The sequence below is a fragment of the Periplaneta americana genome, chromosome 8, assembly GCF_040183065.1.
Source record: "Periplaneta americana isolate PAMFEO1 chromosome 8, P.americana_PAMFEO1_priV1, whole genome shotgun sequence".
Taxonomy (NCBI): domain Eukaryota; kingdom Metazoa; phylum Arthropoda; class Insecta; order Blattodea; family Blattidae; genus Periplaneta; species Periplaneta americana.
In genome coordinates this window covers 71536703-71558869 of record NC_091124.1, presented here as the reverse complement: position 1 = coordinate 71558869, position 22167 = coordinate 71536703, and the positions used below count along the sequence as shown (strand labels likewise).

Below are 22167 nucleotides of genomic sequence, written 5' to 3'. Positions count from 1 at the left end.
GTTTAATTTCCTCCCGATTGTCATTTATATTTGTTACTGTTGTTCCAAGATATCTGAATTATTCTACCTCTTCGAAGGATAAATCTCCAACTTTTATAGTTCCATTTCGTACAATATTCTGATCACGAGACATAATCATACAGGGTGTTTAAAAATACGGGGCATAATTTCAGGTATGTATTTCCCACATGTAGGCAATCAAAATAGTTCATTACAACATGTGTCCGGAAATGCTTTATTTCCGAGTTATGGCCTTCACAACATTGAAATTCACCAGAACGTTTTTCTTTCCGCAGGTCGTTGCCGTCAAAGGAGACATTAAGAGGGCACTCTGACAGTTCATTCCGAGACGAAGGTTACATTCAGTGTTGTGTAGGCGTTAGACTGTGCGACATGTATTCAAATCAAGAGCTGGCAGAGATACACCCTTCATGTACGGTAAGGCGGACGGCAATGCTGCGCTGGCTCGTCGTTTGTACCAGGAGAGGTACCCACAGCGACAATGTCCAGATCGGAAGACATTTGTACGTATCCGTTACCGTCTGTGCGAGTATGGAATATTGAACTCTCCCTCTTTGGGAAGGGGACGACCAAGATCTACAACTCCAGAAGTACAGGAGCAGATTCTGGAGGCTGTGAATATGACTCCTTCTATCAGCAAACGAAGGGTAGTGTTGCAAGTCAATGTTCCTCATACGACTGTCTGGAGACTGTTGAAAGAGTATCAATTGTATCCTTATCATTTGCAACGTGTACAGGCCCTGTCACCAGCAGATTACCCTGCACGAGTTAGGTTCTGTCAGTGGTTCTTGCATCAGTGTGGTGTAAATCCGAACTTTCCTGCCTCAGTATTATTTACAGATGAAGCACAGTTCACACGAGATGGTATAACAAATTTCCACAATCAGCATCTATGGGCGTATGAAAACCCACGTGCAACTGTTCCATCTCATCACTAGGTGCGGTTCTCCCTCAACATGTGGGCCGGTATCATTGGTGATCGATTAGTAGGACCCCATGTACTTGTAAACAGACTTACGGGGCAGGCGTACACAAACTTCCTGGAAAACACCATACCTCATGTTTTAGAAGACACTCCTCTGATCAATCGTCAACACATTCACTTCTTGCATGATGGCGCTCCTGCACACTTCAGTCGTACGGCTCGCCGGTACTTGGATCGAAGGTTTCGTGATCGATGGATAGGTAGAGGTGGCCCAATTGCTTGGCCTCCACGCTCACCTGATCTGAACCCTCTCGATTTCTACTTGTGGGGCCATTTAAAATCATTGGTTTATTCGTCTCCGGTGCCTGATTCCCTTCGGAATCGAATTGTGGCATGTTCTGAGGACATACGCAATACTCCTGGAGTATGGGATCGTGATCGCAGGTCAATGAGACATCGATGTGAGGTCTGTATTCAAGCAGGAGGTGGACATTTTAAACATCTTCTGTAATGACAACGACCTGCGGAAAGAAAAACGTTCCGGTGAATTTCAATGTTGTGAAGGCCATAACTCGGAAATGAAGCATTTCCGGACACAAGTTGTAATGAACTATTTTGATTGTCTACATGTGGGAAATACATACCTGAAATTATGCCAGATATTTTTGAAACACCCTGTATATTTTATTCTTTTCGGAATTTACTTCCAGCCCTATCGCTTTACTTGCTTCAAGTAGAATTTCCGCGTTTTCCCTAATCGTTTGTGGATTATTATTATTATTATTATTATTATTATTATTATTATTATTATTATTATTATTATTATAAGACAATTACGAGAGACATTGAAAAACTATGAACCATTAGGAAGAAGACGAGAACGACCTATTAAGAGGCCACTGCTCAACCACATTAACTTTGAAGCCAGTGAGAGGAGATATGACACCAATATTGTATGATCACCGTGACTGTACAATGTTCCGAGCCAGATCTCCAGGAGAAATAAAAATGGCTGAAAGTTGTACACATTTTGTTTAATAATGACTACTAGACGGCGGGCTTGGGTTATTGGCGGCGGCGATAGGTTGATGCAGAAAGGAGCTTCTTCATGTGACGTTACTCTCGTAGGTACAGGAGTGGCAAAAAAAAAAAGCCGGACCGACGGAATAATCAAAGTCTCCGAAATGAGCCACTGAGCATGACACGCTCGCATTCACAAGATAGCGAGTAATCTATTGAAATTGTTGTAGTTTCGACTGCTGATGTATCCCATTTCGAAAGCCATTAGAAAATAAGCTGGTAAAATTCATGTTTTGGGAATAGTAAGTTAATTAAGTATAAAATATCGCTGCAATCGAAAAGTATTGGGAATAAATTTGAATAACGAACAAAAAACAGTTTTCTTCCCAGGCAGGATTCGAACCATGAAAGTGTTAGTTACCAGTCTATCGTGCTGTCACTGTGACCAAGGCTCTCAAATCAGATACAAGGGTCGGTCCGGTTTTTTTTTTTTCCACTGCTGTACATTTGTTTAAGAAGGCAAAATGACCTGTCAGCCGTTCCGTTGCGAGCTGTAGGAATCGAACCTAAGCCAGCAGAGTACTATGCGCAGTCGTAGTGAACAGTTGTCTGACATTATTGTTAAGGTTGTTTGTCACAATGTTTACGTGTACAGTATAGCGTCTCGTATAGAAAACGTAAACAAATTGCAGGTAACGTGTGGGGGATGTCGAGCCGTACGATAAACACGAGGGATGCACAAGATTTTAGTTACAATTAATTATATTAATTAACATTAATTTACATATCTTCCAAAAACACACAAAATAAAAGGACGCAAATTGCATAACATTATCGTATACACATTTTAACAAACAAGGAATTGTAATGTTGAAATAATTTAATATAACAAAACAAATTTTGCTACTTAGTCTATAAGATGTTGTTTTCAAATAGCATTTTTACGGTCTCTGTATGACTAACATAATATCACCGTCTTCTGTACTGTACTTGAATAAATTGAACTTTGAGAAGGGATAATTATTATATTTAGGAAATAGTGTTGTCATTTAAGACCAATATACTGTAGTTTTGTTAATTCGGCCACAGAAGACGGTTTATATTGAGACATTTTCCATACCGTGAGATCAATTTTTCTATCCTTGTATCGTAAAAGTCTGCCGCCTGGGATCCGAACCGGTATGACAAATGTCTCATTTCTGGTTGGGAATATGTTGAAAAATAGCGCAACAATTGCTGTATCAGTTCCAATAACTCTATCCATGAAATTGTGCTTTTTTCTGTAAACGACCCAACGGAAAATCACTTTCTGGACGGTGTCGTAATTGCGGATGAGTGGCCAAAATTTGTAAGCATTTGTTTTGACATTATCTACATGGTGGAAGAAAAAAATTTAACTTTTTTTATCTGCCCCCATCAGAATGTTTCCTTGTCAGTCAAATCAGCTATGCCGGTGGCTGAGGTAAATTGCTGGAAGTAGTTGCCGTGTGCAAATAACTTGTACGAGCTTGAGTGGCATCGATGGTTTTAGTCGTTTCGTTTATGACAGCAGTGGCGATAACGTGCCTCGCGAGACATTGTGGCTCGCAGTGATAGCTGTGCATTTCGCTTGCTTCTAACCTCCGCCAACCCCCACCCTCTCACTCATTGAAGTCAAACTCCGTTCCGTTTGTATTTGTCTCTGACCTGCGAGTGGCATATGTCTCTCTCGAAACTATGTACGAAAGTTCCAAGTAGGATGGGAGGACGCATTTTTTTTGCTGTCAATATGATCGAGAATATTAAATGTATGATTAATTTTTCACAGGTATTACGAGGAAAATGGCATTATACTACATGTTACTGATGAAACATTAAAATGTTAAGTGTTATTGTTGTTGTTATCATCATCATCATCATAATCTTCATCATCATCATCATCATCATCATCTCTGTACGTCGACCCTTTTTCAGCAGATGTACGAATAATGCGGTTAGCTCTTCAATTTGAACTCACTGATTTACCATGTGATCTCAAATGAATGCTAGATATAAGGACTTGACAAATGTTGAACTTTCAAATCTTTTTGCAATTCATTTTTAATTTTCAGAGAAGTCTATAGTGTATCTTAATAGTATTTATTTCAGTCACTGACTTCACAGCACATGTTTAAGGTGCTACACCTTTACATTACATATTTAAAAGACGTATGAACGTTTTCGTTGGTCTACGCCAACATCATCAGATACGAAGTACATTTCAGCAATATCAGTGCTCTCTACATAATATCTACATTTTGCATGCCACTAAATACTCGTATGTTTTGTATTTGTAGATATTATGCAGAGAGCACTGATATTACTGAAATGTACCTCGTATCTGATGATGTTGGCGTAGACCAACGAAAACGTCCATACGTCTTTTAAATATGTAATGTAAAGGTGTAGCACCTTAAACATATGCTGTGAAGTCAGTGACTGAAATAAATACTTTTAAGATTTCAAATCTTTGCCAAAAAATAAATATCCGAAGGTTCGTTCTTTCGCTTGCTCTGTTGAAGCCATGTTCGCTACAACTTACGTTTGTGAAAAATTATTTCCAACAATTAAAATAGCAAAAACCAAATTTAGATCACGACTGACAGACAAATACCTTCGTGATCAACTACGACTGGCAATAAGTGACATAATTCCTGATTTTGAAATTTTATAGCAGAGACATTCTGAAGACAGTTAATTTTAGGTTGTGATATTGTTCATTTATTGTTCATTTCTTTCTTCGTTACACGTACTAAACATTAGTTTGTAGCCTTGTACTGTATAAAATTATATTTAAGTGCCTGACGTAAGGAAAATGAAAATCCGTTAATAAGTGAGACAGTTGCTTCACTTCCCCTTCGGGTATCCGCCTCCCTCCATAGGTGCTATGCACGTTGCAGGGTACACAGTGGCTCGGCGCACGATTACTTTTCGCCACCGCTGTTCTACTGTATTGTCTTTGACACTTAAAAAAATGAACTATAGACAGTAATATCATTCAGAGCATTATAAAGGTACTGGATTGCTACGAAACATGTGAAATATATAATGAAGTGTGTGATAACAGTGTATAGACAATTATACAGCATGAACACTTCGCGTCGGTACCTTTGATGTAGCAGGACTGAGTTCAATGACCTTCAAACCATTTTGAGCGTGAGATTCTGCTTTCTCCCTGGAGTTGGAACTGACATCACACTAGCTAACAGTCGACACAGCGGAAATATAACACATACAATTAATGCATCTAGGTACATTATGTACTCAAATAAAATTAATTGAACCGACGAAATAATAAATCCGTCATTAACTATAATGTCTAGACTTTAGAGTTCCTTTATAATGAGAGTTGAGACGTTGACCCCAAAAGCAATTAAAATGTGTGAAGATTTGATAGCGCTGCAAATGGGAAAACAGAACTCCTAAGAGAATAAAACCAAATACCTATATTATATTGTACACAAATACTAAACGAATTTGATACACAATTTTATGTCTTATATTATTTTGTAATATAATTTATTATACATACAGTATAAAAAATTATTACAACTAGTTTGTCACTGAGAAATAAGGAAAAGCTGTTAACTTGAATTTATTTGAAGCAAAGCGTTACTGGATTATGCAATAAGGTAGGCGATGTTTGGATCCTGTGTCTCAACTCTATTCTCAATTATTATCTTAGCGTGTGCTCGATTACACTAACCTCTAGCGCTTGAAATTGGAACTAAACGCCGGCGCACAGAGAAACAAAACACAGAAAAATTCCCTCAGTGTCCATTCTTTGTAACCTCTATTCGCTAGTGATACTGGTGAGACACATTTTTTCCCTTGAAATCATTACTACTTTACTACTATACAATCGTCTTTTTTCCTCGCTGTTATTTATACTTGCTTTAACATCTTTGGTCATATCGCGAGTTAATCTTTGGTTGAAATCCGAAGGCCTGTGTATTATTGTTGAGACTGGTTCTATTGTTGTGAACTAGATGGCGACTGTATATTGAGGAGCATCGTTTCAAAACATATTATGTGCAAATTTTTTTTTACACGAACGACGAAAAACTGGATTACTCGTAAACCGGAGAAGTTTTCAAAACACTACACAAAACCATTTTTAAGTACTGGTTTCACAGTTTACAAATATGACGACTTGGAACCATCAGACTTCACAGCATGAAAGATAAATAATTAGAAAGTAACAAATTTAATTTCGTCCACTGGGGGACTTAATACATTTTGAAACGATGCTCCTCATATATATTACTGATTTGTTATGAATATGATTTCGGTGATGAATGAGGCCGGTGATTTTCAGGGATGTTGTGGCCTGAATTTCCTGGCATTTGCCTTACTGTTGAGGAAAACCCTGAAAAACCTCAACCAGGAAATTCAAGCCGACCGGGAATCGAACCCGGACCCTCTGCGTAAGAGACCAGCATGCTGACCCCTATACCACAGAGGTAGTCTATACAATCGTTGTTATGTGCACCGCTCTTGAATAACTCCCCTCCCGGGTTTTTGCTTAGAAGGGATAGTAGTTTTTTTTAATTGGTTATTTAACGGCTCTGTTTTAACTACGCGGTTATTTAGCGTCGATGGAATTGATTATAGCGAGATAAGGCAGAGAATTCGCCATAGTTTAACTGACATTCGCCTTACAGTTGCGGAAAACCTCGGAAAAAAACCAACCAAGTAATTAACCCAAGCGGGAATCGAACCCACTCCCGAGCGCTACTCCGGATTGGGAGGAAGCACCTCAGTCGACTGAGCTACGCCGGTGGCTGGGGAAAATAGCTGGAAGTAGTTGCCGTGCGCAAATAACTTGTACGAGTTTGAGTGGCGTCGCTGGTTTGAGTCGTTTCCTTTATGATAATGATGGGCGTATATAAATGTGGTACAACATACGAAAACACGCGTGAATATTTAGCTGTGTGAGCGTGGAATAGCTTGTACAAGTTTAGGATGACAGATGCCTACAGTTGGCACGTGTGTCCGCTATGGGATTGAGTCCTCGCGCAGGCTGACAGGTGACTTGGCTCGCAAGGAGCGCCGGCTGGCTTCAGTACGGCGTGGGCCACCGATACGCGAGCACGTCTCCGTCGTCCGGAAGCCACTCGTTTACTCCGCGCTGCGTGTTGACGTTTGTGCCGCGCGGTCAAATACTCCTCGTGCTTGTCTTATCCCTAACATTATTTCGCTTACTTAAAATTACTACCGCGTTTCTTTATAAAGTGGCAATTTATCCTGTGTTACGGACCGTGTGTTGTTTTAGTGTATTATTCTGACGTAGTGTTCGCAATTTCATCGCGCTTATGTATTTTTGCGGACTGTTATTGCAATGTAGCTTTGCAGCAGAATATGCTGTCATAGTCTACACGTGGTCGTACCTGGAGGTCACTGAAAATGTGAATTGTTTTGACGTCTGCACCTCTGGATAGAGGTAAGATACAATATTAACAATTTTGTATCTTAAATAAATTCAGAAATTAATTACAACTGCTTTCAATTAAAACAATAATTTTTTCTCTAAGTGACATTTGTTTTTCAGGTAGGGCCTACATGAAAATTACCGAGGTTTTTTGTTTTTCTAATGGCATTGGAAATTACGTCTACTTTCATTGAATAAGACTATCCATATATATATATATATATATTTACACGCTTTAAATCTCATTGGGATCGCGTTTCGAATTTGAAAAAGAAATTCTCTCCTGCGACTTTCTTGTCGATGGAAGAAAATGTAATGATTGTTTATACTATTGTTAATGAAATAAAAAGTACGTTTAAAATTGGTTGTAGAATATGTATGTAAGCAACAAATAAATATTCACAAAATACATTATTTTTTTTTGGTGAATGTTACTTATGTCCCGCCCACTATAGGAGACATAGGCCAGTTTTACACTAATCCTAAACATTTAGTATAACTTGTTGCTTGTGTAGGCAGTCTTTTACATTAGATTTGCGGAAATTGGTTCATAGCGCAACATTGGCAGTGATAAAAGTGTGAAATATTCGGGTGAAACGAGCGTTGAGCGACTTCCGCCGATTTTGGAATAGACACCGACGCACTTGAGCTGTCAACATAGAAAACAAACAATCACATTCAATTGCTTTCACCTTCATCTTGACGGGATAATAAAAGCCTAACCTAACCTAACCTAACCTAAGTGCTTCGGTGTCTATTCCAAAATCGGCGGAAGTCGCTCAACGCTCGTTTAACCCTAATGTTCGGTCAGTGGGCGGTGGATACTCTATATTGACTTTTTTTTTTTTTTTTTGGAAATACCAAACAGTGAATTTAAAAAAAACAGCCCTAAATAAGGGTTCGATAGATCGGCCTACTAATCAATTCACAATGAACAATGATTAAAAACAATTATGTGACAAATTGAAAGAAAAAAACAGTAAGATAAAATGATAAGAAAAACTAGGAAATCATTTACAATAAAAGTTACTTGGGTACAAATGATTACTAATTGCAGCTAAGGATAATTTTAACACATGAGATCCCATGGTGTCAATCGTTGCATCAGAAATTTTAAATTGTTTACGTTGATTTAAAGTTTCTCGTGGGATCGTGCCACGGGCACCGAACATGAGCCCAAAAATTGTCCAATGTGTGATGTGGTATTATGCTCCGAGATGCTGACAACAAGGCTCATAAATTATGTTTGTAATCTCCCCTACTAATATATTTCTTTTGGCATTGGAAAGTACATATATTGAATAGGCCCATACATATATAAATTTGAGGCAATTCAAATCTTGTTTTTAATCTTTTAGAATTCGAAAAATATTTTCTTTCTTCATAAATTTCTTGTCGATGCAAGCAAATATACCGACGATTTTGTATACAATTGAGATTTATTGAAGAGTACATTTGGAATTAGTTGTAAAATATATATGTAAATATATACGCAATTTACATTAAAATATTTTACCTTAAAATAAATTGTGTTCGTAATCTACCCCACTAATGTGTTTCTGGTGACATTTGAAAGTTATCCTTTTAGATATTGCAAACAAAAAAAAAGTTTAATACAATTTTACTCGTTCCTTTTCGAGAAAAAAATTATTTCATATAAAATATTTTATAGCGCATTTTGGGAAAGCTACTGAATTAATTCCCAATATGCACAGTGCGTTTAAGACAGTAGTATATTATGGTTACGAATGATTGAAAGAACTTTAGTTTTGTCCTTTAAATGTGCAGAAATATGATCCGAACAAAGGTACCTCTCCGTTCTGAAAAGGATTTTAAAATGTTACATTTATTGGGGTCAAATTTCTGTACATTCAAAGGAAAAACTAATATTTTTTCAGTAATTTATCATAATATCCTGCTGTCTTAAATTGACTGAGCATATTGAGATTTAAATCAATGACTTTCCCGAAACACGCTGTGACATGCTTCATATAAAACAATTCTAATCTCAAAAAGAAAGCAAAAAAGAGAATAACTGTATCAAACATTTTTGTTTGAAATAACTGAAATTAATGACATTACTTACGGTTCAATTTGTATATGTAAAAAGAAATATACACAATATAGGCATAGGTTAATTTATTTCACCAAAAAGTAAATTATGTTGCAATATTTACTAATAATGTGTTCCTAGGGGCATTTGAAAGCGATTACATTCGAATAAATTCAATATACATAGGCCTATATAAAATTCACACGCTTTAAATCTTGTTGGGACCACTTCGAATTCGGAAAACAAATATGCAAGGAAATATACTAATTTTTGTATACATTTAAAAAATGTAAATAGTATATTTAGAATTGTTTATGAAACATTTATGTAAACAGGAAATATTATACACAACATTCATTGAAATATTATCTCTTAAGGGGACAAGGTATTCTGACTTATAAAAAAATAGACTTTTTTTGTTTTTAACGGAAATAAATTCTCTAATCCCTCCTGATCAAGAATATATATAGTTTTATAATGTTGCGATATGTCTAACCTACAGAAACGTTTTTAATTGAAGCACTGTAGTATTTTTTAAAAATTGATAAAATCGAGCTAATTTATTCTAGAGACGAAAAACAGTCTTTCTAACAATCGTGTTTTGAATGTAGTCAAAGTCTGCTAGCCTTTTACACTATGCATATTAAAATATACTATTTTCATTATTGTAGTACCATAAAGAATGAAGGCTTACATATATTCGTTCATTGTGTTCTTCCCAAGGGTAGGTCTTTCACTGCAAACCCAGCATTATCCAGTTTTTCCTATTTTCTACCTTCCTCTTTGTTTCTTCATATAACGCATATAGTCTATCTTAATGTCTTCTGTCATCTGATATATTCTTCTGCCCCGAACTCAAGGCTTACATTGATCAAATATTACACAGAATTTACAAAATAAGTATGCTATGGTATTATGAAATAAAGTACCTTGTATTACAATACACAACACTTTACATAATGGTGTAAAATAATGTTTGATCAATGTAAGCTTACATTCTTTATTGTAGTGTGAATAGTAAAAAATAGCGTATTCTAGTGCACATAGTGTAAACAACTTAAATTGTAAATATTAGTGTAATAGTTGAAGTAGATTCGCTTAAACCGTGAGTCAAGTACTTCGCTTCCTATATGCATGCTTGTCGTTTACTTAAAAACTCCAGTAATGCTTAATCTTTTGGGATGCTATGCATAGACATTTCGCTAGCCCGCGCTACGAGCGTGCTAAACTAGTCTAGTGTGCTAGACTATCGAGTGATTACTTGTACAAGATTCATATCATATCGCTAACAGTGGTTTATGAATACAAAAAAACGTTAGTTCGCTGATTATCCACCGGAACCCCGCGCTAAGAATGTCTATGAATATGGCCCGTAGCCTTCTGGGACAAAGTTCGGCTCCTAATAAAGAATTATCGAATTGTATTTCTTTATGATGTTTAATTTCTTTAAGAATGTAATTAAGAAAACCTTAATAATATAAGTAATTATAATTAAATAAAATGTGCCTCCTTATAGTATGTTTCAGTATTGATGAAGTCTTGTCTCTGATCATTTCGATATAAATAATACTCTAAAGTAGTGGTCGTCAGCACTCGCTAAAGTGGGTTACGGGTAAACAGTGCGTCGTAATAAGTTATGCCCCGTCGTGCAGCAGGAAGAGGGAGAGAGCATACCCGCCAGCAGCCACGGATGCACCATAGTACAGCCTCTTATCCGCGGGTAAGAGACGCTATCCTGAGGGTGCACTGTGCTGTTGATCGTTGCTGTATTTTTTTTAATTTTTTTAGTAAGTTGTTTTACGACGTTTTATCAACATCTCAGGTTATTTAGCGTCTGTATGAGATGAAGGTGATAATGCCGGTGAAATGAGTCCGGAGTCCAGCACCGAAAGTTACCCAGCATTTGCTCATATAGGGTTGACGGAAAACCCCGGAAAAAACCTCAACCAAGTAACTTGCCCCGACCGGGAATCGAACCCGGGCCACCTGGTTTCGCGGCCAGACGCGCTGACCGTTACTCCACATGTGTGGACTGTAAAATTTTACTGTTAAAATGGCATAAATATACGAGTTTATATATATATACATATACATATACATATACACACTCAGTGCGATCAAAAAGTCCCTCCGCAGTGCTTGTGAAGCCATAAATGCACTAGGCACGGGAATTCAAGTGGTAGCATTACTCCATCCAAATCAGTCAGAGTTTTTACGTGATTTATCTTGCAGTCGCTAGATGGCAGCATACAGAAATTGATATAAGTTGTCTTAAAAGTGAATTAGGCTGTCATATGTGGTCAGAGCTGCAACTATTTTTTTTATTTAAATTCAAATATACAGAATAAAGAAATATAATTACAAAACAAACAAACAAAAATACAAATAAAATAATACAAGCAGTATAAAAAGAAGATACAGTAGTATTAACAAAATTTGAGACCGAATGAGCAGCGCTCGTCCTCGGTCGCAGTTCAGATATAATATTAAAATTAATAATAATAATAATAATAATAATAATAATAATAATAATAAAAATAAATAAGTAAAATAAAATAGGAACTAAAATATAATTATAGCGGCAATGGAATTATATAAAATAATATTAACACTAGAGAAGAATAATATCGCACGTGAAAAGTAGGACTAATATATATTTAAAAATTATAGAATACAAATATAATATAGGTTGATTAATTCATACACATAGGCTATAAATTTATTTAATTACATTGAAGACATTAACACGTTTCTAATTTTCTTGTTATATGTTAGTGGGTTACATGTTAGAAGTTCTGGGTGTAATTTAGTTAAAGCATTGTACAACCGAGGGCCAAAATTTATGCTATGCTTTAGACCAGCAGATGTGAGACATTTAGGTTCTACTAATGTTGAATTAATATTTCGTCTTATATGATCTACAAGTTCAACACATCTATTCATGTTAAATTTTCTAGGTATTTCGATTATAATTTCAAGCCTTCAATCAAATTAATGTTTATTCACCGTATGTATCTATATGTTATGTCTCTACATACGTAAGTATGCATGTATGTATGTATGTATGTATGTATGTATGTATGTATGTATGTATGTATGTATGTATGTATGTATGTATGTATGTATGTATGTATGTATGTATGTATGTATGTATGTATGTGTGTATATTAGCGAAGTGTCATAATATTATCTATAAGTGCAACATGCTATTCATGTTAAATTCTCTATGTTTTTCGACTGTAATTTCAAGGCATTAATCTAATTAATTTATATATGTTACACTCTTACAAGTGTATATTTATTGTATGGTAGTCTGTCAGTTTCAATTTGTTATGGTTAGTTTAAAATATAACCCTAATATACTATATGTAAAATAGGGTTTATAAATATGAAATAAATACTACTAATATTTCGTCTTGTGTCATAATTGTGTGTCTGTAATACAAACTTATTACGATTTTTATGATAAAAATTTAACAGCGTATACTTATAAATTTGTTCAATATTAAATATATTTAAATTCAGAATAAATTAATTTAGTTGGATAATTGAAACGTTTCTTCAAACAAATTTTAATTATTCGTTTTTGTAGTAAATTTAACGGACTAAGATTAATTTTTGTACTTCAACCCCAAACAATTATGCCATATTAAATGATAGACTGAATAATGGCCAAATAAACATTTCGTAGAACTCTAATAGGTAAGTAGCATCGAAGATTAACGAATTTATAAATTGTTTTACGAAGCCTCTTACAAAGGTAAGTAATGTGATGAGGCCATTTTAAATTCTGATCATTAATGATACCCAGATATTTGACATACGTGGCTTCTTTCAAAGGTGGACATTTACAACTTTTGGGATCTAAACAATTTTCACTGTGTATTATTAGTCTATATTTATCGCTAAATTTTAAATTTTGAACACTGGCAGCTGTTAACGAAAAAGGAACTAAAGTTTATTTAGATATATTTAAAGAAAGGAAGTTGGAATTAAGCCATTTTTTAACAATGTTAGCACCTATATTAGCATTTCTATATGCTTCCTGCCAAGAAAAACCACTGAAAATAACTACTGTATCATCCGCATATGAATATATAGATCCATTGAATTTTTCTAAATTTATATTTAGCAGATCATTAACATATATTAGAAATAAAATAGGTCCCAAAATTGTTCCTTGCGGTACACCTATATCAATATATTTCTATTCACTAAATTGATCTTCAATTTTGGAAATTTGCCTTCTGTTACTAAAATATGATTGGAATAATTTTAAAACTATACCTCTAACTCCAATAGTATGTAGTTTGTCCAAAAGTAAATTATGATTGATAGTGTCAAAAGCTTTCCGTAGATCCAAGAAAATACCCAAACAGCGGAGCTGCGGAGGGACTTCTCGATTGCACTGAATGATAGGCTATTCCTGAATGTTACGGTTTCAAGAGTAACTTAATTTCCTGTGGTTCTTTTCATGTTATGAACTACATAGAGACTTTAGAATTTCAGTTACGCTGTGACGTCACTTTACTACCGGAACTCTTACCCTTTATTTCTAGTATTACCGGGAAATCATTGAATCCTTTCCAAATACCACCAAAACTGACTGACCTTTCCCATTTCCACCGATCCCACCAAAAATCCATCTCTAATAAATTTAGTCTTATCATTTTTATTGTTTACATGTCTTCATTCTTTCTTTTATTCATACATTATTTCCTTTATTTTTCCTCCTATAGAATGCCGTCTTACAAGCCAGCTACAGCGTAGGAGAGAGGATTCCATTTGACCAACAATAGACATATACATGTTGCAGATCTCCCTGGCCGTATGATTGACACAAGCAGAACCGCTGCGGAGACATTAGTGATATATTGCAAGTCCGGAGACAATCTCATACTCCCATCAAACACACATAAATCTCCGCCCATGCCGGGAATCGAATCACGGACCGCTATTTTGGGAAGAGCTACGCTATCCACAGAACCACAGCAGCGGAATATTGTTAATCTGCTAATTGATTATTGTGAGGCTATGATGATATATTACGCTTGCGCTATTTTGTCGCGGTATCACTCATCTACTGTATAATAGTTCCCAACCACTGTTAGGGATATTACTTTTGCAGGTATAATTGTTTGTCAGTTAATTACATTTTTAGTTAGTCTTAATTGAATCAAGCAGTGATCATTCTCCATATTTACTACAAGGATAGAATCAACCAACGATATCTAGATTTCAAGGAGGAACATGCCGAGTCGTTGCACAACTTCTTTCGTAATATGTAAATTTTCTTTTTCAGATAAATTAACTTAAAACGATAGAATTTAAAATAAGATATATTACATTGCATTCTGTAAATTTCGTTGTGTTTTATCATAAAAGCGTGATTCGAAACTTTGTATGTTAGATATCTGGTCATTTACGAGGTGTTCCTGTTAGGTAATATTTTCAAGCTGACAATTCATTGTTGTTGTTTAGTCAACTGTCCGAAGACAGATCTGAAGCTCACAAGTGAATGAATGAATGAATGAATGAATGAATGAATGAATGAATGAATGAATGAATGAATGAATGAATGAATGAATACTTCTAATAATAAAATAGTAAAACAAGGATAATTGTTATTATTACTACCGTTACCATAAAACTCAGTGAAACATATATATATATATATATATATATATATATATATTATCTGTGGCCGGAAGGAAAAAGGTCTTAAGTAAAAATTTTATACTTTTCAGTAGAGCAGTAGAAAGATTGAAATTGGTGTCAGTTATAGAGTTCTTTAATTAAGAGGTTTTCCGGGATATTATTTGTTTATGTTTCTTCTAAAATAGGTAATGTTGCTCATTTAACAATTGTCTTGATTATTTTCAAAATAGCCGCACTTCAGCCCTTTTAAGACTAGAACCCAAATTGAGAAGAAGGGACTACTTAAACATAAGATCTTTTTCATGTCAAAATAAATGGGAAATGTAAATTAGAATTTATAATTTATAATATAAATTATAATTTAATTAATAATTATTAGGAATGCAAAATAGGTCTTAAACAATATAGGACTCTTTGCCTGGTGCTTAAAGTTTTAAAAGGAAGGGCATCTGTATGTGATAAAATAGCTAAAATACAAGTTAGACCATTTAATAGGAAAGCTTGGGAGTAAACATGTGATGTTTGGAAGGAATAAAGTATTAAATATTTTTAAGTGTATTCGATTCAAAAAGTACTTAGGACATTTGGTAACGCTCTATAAATCCAGTTAGGAGTCTTATTTGACTTTAACCGTTTTACCAGATTGTAGAGAATTGTTCCACTTTCAGAATATATAAAAATCTCAATTTCACAAAATATTGACTTAAGACCTTTTTCCTCCCGGCCACAGATATATAAACAAATCAATTCAATTCCTTATTAAAATTGCAATAAATAGTCCAAATAATAAATATAAATGTAAGACATAAAATCATATACACACGCAATAAAAAAAGAAAGCAATCGAAAAAAACACAATAAATACAAAAATAACATTTTCCCGTAATTAGCTTATTCGCTCAGTGTTAATACTACCCATTGCAAGACTAATAAATAACTCTTCCCCTTATTTCCTCGGCCACCTCCCCATCGGCCAGTTCCATTCTCAGCTGTCGAACTTTTGCCATAAATTTTCCCACAAATTTCCCCACACTCTCACAGAATTTAGCGTTATTTAATACATCGTATGTTGTCAAGTGCCTCCTGCTAGATGTAATGAAGAACTCTGGCAGGAATCGTTTCCTCAGAACTTCTACGGCTTCACATTCCGATAAAATATGATGTGATGTACTTCACAAGTGATACCAAAAGACACCACTTATGAGGCAACTAGGCCAGTAGATAATGGAGGAGGTTGGCCAGTTCCTTTCCCCCTCCATTGCATACATCGCCGATTAGCTATATGGTACACTAATCAGACTTCAGATGCATAAAAACAATTGTTATTCCTCTGACACATAATATGGTCAAGTGATATGTATTGCCTGATAATAGAGGTAGGCTACATATCAGCCAGAACATTTATGAAAGTTAATTTATTATAGTTCAGAAAATGTAGAACTTTAGCTGTAGCAACAAAATATGGTAACGAAAAAATATCCAGTTAATGAATTCAGTAATCATAGCAAACATGTAAAACTCCGATTACTCTGTTAATGTTATAATTTCTCACTTGAAACCGGTCTTATTGCAATTGATATTGAAACGAAATTTCCTTTCGATATCACAGAGTGAAATTTTTATTTTAAAATTGCGCAAATTGCATGAATACATTTAGGTCACTATGTATTACCATTCCCTTCCAATACTAACAGTTGCATAAGTAATGTACAGTGCGATTATTTATTTCATGTCCCACTGCATATAGTTCCACTGCCGACTGTAGACCGAGACACACTCCCGAGAGAGTTTATCTGTTTTGTTCATACTACACTTCAAGGTCACCAGTAGCAAATTCTTTACATTACGATTACAGCCGGCCTATATGGAATTGTGTGGAAGTCAAAGTTATGGTTCAGTACCACCTATGGCGTACATTTTTTTTTCGTCTATGTCATGTCTTGCACAATTTTATGCTGACGTCGGCGTCATTATGACTCCCCGTAACGTATCCGCAAGGTAAGAATTGGTCGAAGGTGAAATAAAAGAGAAAAACTGTGACAGAATTTTATGTACCGGTATGTAAAGTACAAGACTCGGGGGTAGTAGCCCGTAGTACTTGTGTTCTCGTAGATTTGTTGATCCAAAGAGTGGACTACGAAACGAGATTAAAGTGGAGACTGTAATGGAGTTGCTTCTAAACTACATGCTTGCAATCGACACAACCTTGTTGTTACGCCACCTGTAATCACATTGTGACTTGAGTTACTAGATACAATTAACAGTCTGTTCCATAACGTTTGCAACCAGTACCACATAACTTCTTACATACATGGAAGAAATGCAGAAATGATTAAGAAATATTTGTACGAATTAGGGAAGTTGTCATTTTGATGAACATACACTAGTAGACAAACTAGAGATAGCAGAAAGGAATTCATAGTCCTTTGTGGTGGCTGTGTAGTCAGGCATTCGGTCTATCACTCTGGCAGTCCGGGTTTGAGTTCGGGTTGGGTCGGGTCGAAGAATTTCCACTTCAAATATCCATAGTGATAATTGAGAGGTTCACAACCAGAGTGGACCAATTCCATCTGCAATAGTTCTGAGATATTGAGTCATAAAGTTCCTGGCTCACGCTTAGCAACCTTCACCTTCCATAGGAAATGCTGCCCTTTGTGGAGTAACAAATGAGTTATGGACTTTGTTTGTTATGGCAATGAATAAATCTAAGTTTTCTTCATCCGAGATTGTATTAATCCACAAAAAGGTCACTGGTGGACTTGGTCCACTCTGGTTGTGAGGCCCTCAATTGTGGCGGACAAGGTCGCAGTTGGGTTTTCTCGGAATTTTCCCGTTTCCTCAAGTTAGGCATTAACATCATTACGTTCGATCTCCATTTCGTCATTATTCCATACCATTGACCGATCGCCGACTAGCGACGGCCGGTTGAAAGCTGTATACTACTCGAACTTCGTGTAGTCAGCCGGTGTGATTTGGGAATGCGCTTAGTGTAATATATTTACTGGGTAGTAATACCCCCGTCCATAATACAGTGCAAAAATGGGATGTAGTCAATTGCTGCAATATTACTAACTCATTAGAACAATTCAAAAAAATATTTAAAAAGATGGATTTTTGTCTATAAGAAAAACTGTGACAGTATAAAAACAAAGGTTGAAAGAACGTCTAGATCAGTGATGGACAAATTCCTGCATTATGGGAAAGACTGAAATGGCGTGGATATTTATACACGAGGAAAAGTTTGTCAGCCAAAGTGGTTCCATAACACGTGAGGATGGTTTAAGCGGGAACGGTGAATTGCCACAAAATTGAGGTTGGGTCATTGTGAGGTATGTGAATTGCAACAGAGACGTATGTGAATTGCCACAAAGCCATATTTGGATTGCCACAAAGCCAAAGCTGATACATTTGTGGTACAAGAAAAACTAACTCACTTTCTACGTCGTTTTCAAGAATAAACTCTTCGCCTCTATTTGTCTTCATGATCATTGATTCCAGCACATCTTGGATCTTTCGTCTTGTTTTAGGCAATGCGGGATGTACAGCTGATCTGTATATTTCGTCTAGTAAGTTCAAGATTCGCTGTTGTCAACTCATGTTCATTGTTATGATTTGTCAATTCAACAGGAATGATTTTTGAAGGTTTTACAGATAAGTTTTCTATTGCATTTCTTTTGCAAGTATTGCTTATTTTTGTCGATTTAATTTTACCTCGGCTATGCTCGTATGATTGAGTAAAGTTACACTTACCCATGTCACATATTTCTTCAGTTAACCCTGTTGTGTAAACCTTCGCTCTGCAGCTTCTTTAGACACACCGCCATGTACTGTATGTTTGTCACAGCATAGTTACATATATATATATATATATATATATATATATATATATATATATATAATGAACATAAAATTTAAAATTGTTGACCACTAAAAGATGTTTACTTTTTTTTACTGTAAGTCAAATGCACTGTCATTACCATGGGTGGGTAACTCGTGCTCTCAAAGTGTCAATACAATCTCAGTGCAGGTAGAACGGACTCTGTACTAGCTGTACTGTCTGTGTGCGGTTCTTTCAAGACACAAGTTCGATCGCGTCTGCAGTAAGTGGCGGCTCGTTTTAAGTGAAAAACATATAATTCCCAGATCTCATCCCTTTAGTTAGGAGTAAAAAGAGAATTTTCTTTATTAATGATGATAATAATAATAATAATAATAATAATAATAATAATTCATTTAATCTGACAGGATTAAGGCCATAAGGCCTTCTCTTCCATCCTACCAGATAGCACATATAAATACAAAAAAGAAATACAAACACTGATGAAAATGATACAAATTAAGTTAAAGCCCTATAGAGGGTCAACAGAGTCAAAAGTACATTATAGTGCTCTCATCGAGCTAATACAACAAAAAGAAAGAAAACAGAGATAGCAATGATGATATTGATAAGTGACAATAATAATAATAATAATAATAATAATAATAATAATAATAATAGCAATAATAATAATAATAATAAATACATTACATATTAATTTTAAATTTTACAACAGCATAGTTACAATATTTACTATATGTCATGGGTTAAGGTGAAGTTGCGCAACCTGACATGTGTTCAACAAACAATTCCACGAACTAGAATGTGATTTTTTAATTTAAATTTGAATTTTGATATTGTCCGACAGTCTCTGACGTGGTCAGGGAGAGAATTCCAGAGGCGTGGAATAGATATGCTGAAAGATTATGAGTAGGAGGATGTTCTGTGCAGAGGAATAGAGAGAAGGTACATGTTCCGGGTTCGAGGTAGTGAAAGGTAAACAAAACGAGATGCTAGGTAAGAGGGTGTGAAGGTGTGGATGATTTTAAATAGTAATAAGAGAGAGTTGAAGAATCTTCTTTCTTTAAGTGGACTCCAAGACAACAATTTTAGTGACGGTGTTACATGATCGAATTTTCTAATGTTACAAACGAAACGAACGCAGATATTGTGAACACTCTGTAGTCTATGGGCAAGATCAGTATTTAGATTCGTGAATAAAGAATCGCAATAATCGAAGTGGGGCATCACTAAAGTTTGGATCAGGTTCTTTTTAAGGCTGAGAGGTAAAACATTGGTTAAGTGTTTGAGGGAATGAATTCTGGAAAAAGTTTTCTTACATATGTAGGTCACTTGACTTTGAAAATTTAAATTTGAATCTAAATATACCCCTAAATTTTTTACTGTCTTACTATATGTAATTGTAGTATTATTTATTTTTGTATTTGATACAGTGGCTAGATCTATTTTGTTTAATGCTCGTTGGTGGCCCATTATTATAGCTTGTGATTTCTCTGGGTTTAGTCTGAGTCCAAATTTTTGCGCCCATTGAGCTACAGATGCTAGATCTTCATTAATTCTGGTCACAGAGTCATTGATTGTACAAGTTCGGGAATGAATGTAAAGTTGTAAGTCGTCAGCGTATAGGTGGTGTTTCGAATATTTTAAGATCTTTGTTATGACGTTTATATAAAGCGTAAAAAGTAATGGCCCAAGAACCGAGCCCTGAGGGATTCCGGCCTTGACGGTACGCCAATTGGAAGAATGACCACCGGCTGATACACATTGTTGGCGTTCGCGAAGGTAGGAATCGAACCAAGCAACGGCACTGTTAGAAAGATTGTAGTTTTTTAGTTTGCATAAAAGGAGATCCGTGTCAACTAAGAAGAGAGGTAAATCTTGTATTCTATTACACTTTCTTACGCATGACTTTTATGTTACAAATAAACAGTGAAGGTTTCAGTAAAGAAATACTGTCTACATCTCCTTCAGAACAGCTAAAGGTAAAAATGAGATATCAACAAGGTGAGACTGATATCAAATATCGTTAGCACGTTGTGCGTGCGAGTTACAGAATTGCACGACATATAATTGACTACTTAAGAACAATTATGGATAAATTTGAAATGTGGCAGTATCATGTAGAACATAGACAACTTCACTTTCTTTGACTATAAACTATCTTGAAGAGTGATAATAAAATCTTCTCATCCAATATAAGATCCTACTTCAAGATCTACAGTATAATTCACTGCTAAGTTTGGAGAAACAGTGACAATTGACAGGAATCAAAATTTTTCTGAAATCTTTTTGGCTTACGCCGATACAAAATTCTGAAAATTTATAGCTTGAATTAATAAATCTACAGAACAGCAGGCCACTCAGATTCCAGCAAAATCAGGAATAGAACTGTTCGTAATGTTTCCTAATTCAGAATTTCCAAATATACTCTTTGCTTCCATATATACTATATGTGCTTGAGGCAGAATTTAATACAAGAAAGAATTGTAGAAGCTCTCAAAGTAAAGAAAGAGATCAGAAATAAGCTTATTTCATCTGCCGTGACATGTAAAAAATACTTCCTTGAATTTGTGATTGTTTGCGAATACAGGCTATTACCTTTCTGAGAACAGAGGAATACTCTTTTATGTATAAAGACTTGTAAATTCTAGTGTTCTACGTTTCAAATAAGACATATAATAAGAAATATTAACAAATAGAGTAATAATAAATAAGTGTTGTAGCTATATTTGTTTATCTTGAAAATGTTGTATTCAGTTTGTGTTTCCAGTACTAAACTAATTTACAAAGCTAGAAAATAATGTTGTTATGTGTTCAGGTATAGTCTGTCTAAAATTACTATAATTATTGTACCATGCGTCATTCTGAAATTTTAATCATGGAGTAGATATCACGACCACCTGCATGAGCCGCCAGAGCTCACCGTGGCAGTGAACTGCTTTTGCAGCTAAACTACAAACAACTTGTAACTGCTGTGGCTGGCTCCGTCTGCCTTTCTCTCTTTCAAGGTTTTTTAGCACTTTGGGAGCACGAGTTGCCCATCCATGGTCATTACTAAGCAGGGTAGAACAGACACTGATACGAAATATAAGCAACTTGATCGACACAGGTACCAACCACAAAATTTACTGCAGGTAGTTTTGTGGCAATTAACATATCTCGATCTTATAACTATCTTTACCTGTTCGGGTTTTATGGCAATT

At 35.4% G+C, this 22167-nt stretch overlaps 1 protein-coding gene across 1 annotated transcript in view; it reads left to right on the top strand.

Annotated features, from left to right (window-relative positions):
- The first annotated feature begins 7295 nt into the window (after positions 1-7295).
- The window catches only part of LOC138704813 (guanylate cyclase 32E), a 786020-nt gene continuing 771148 nt past the window's right edge, over positions 7296-22167 (top strand). Inside the window, exon 1 of the mRNA XM_069833092.1 lies at positions 7296-7427. The gene's annotated coding sequence lies outside the window, so the exon portion shown is untranslated. The remainder of the gene's footprint in view (positions 7428-22167) is intronic.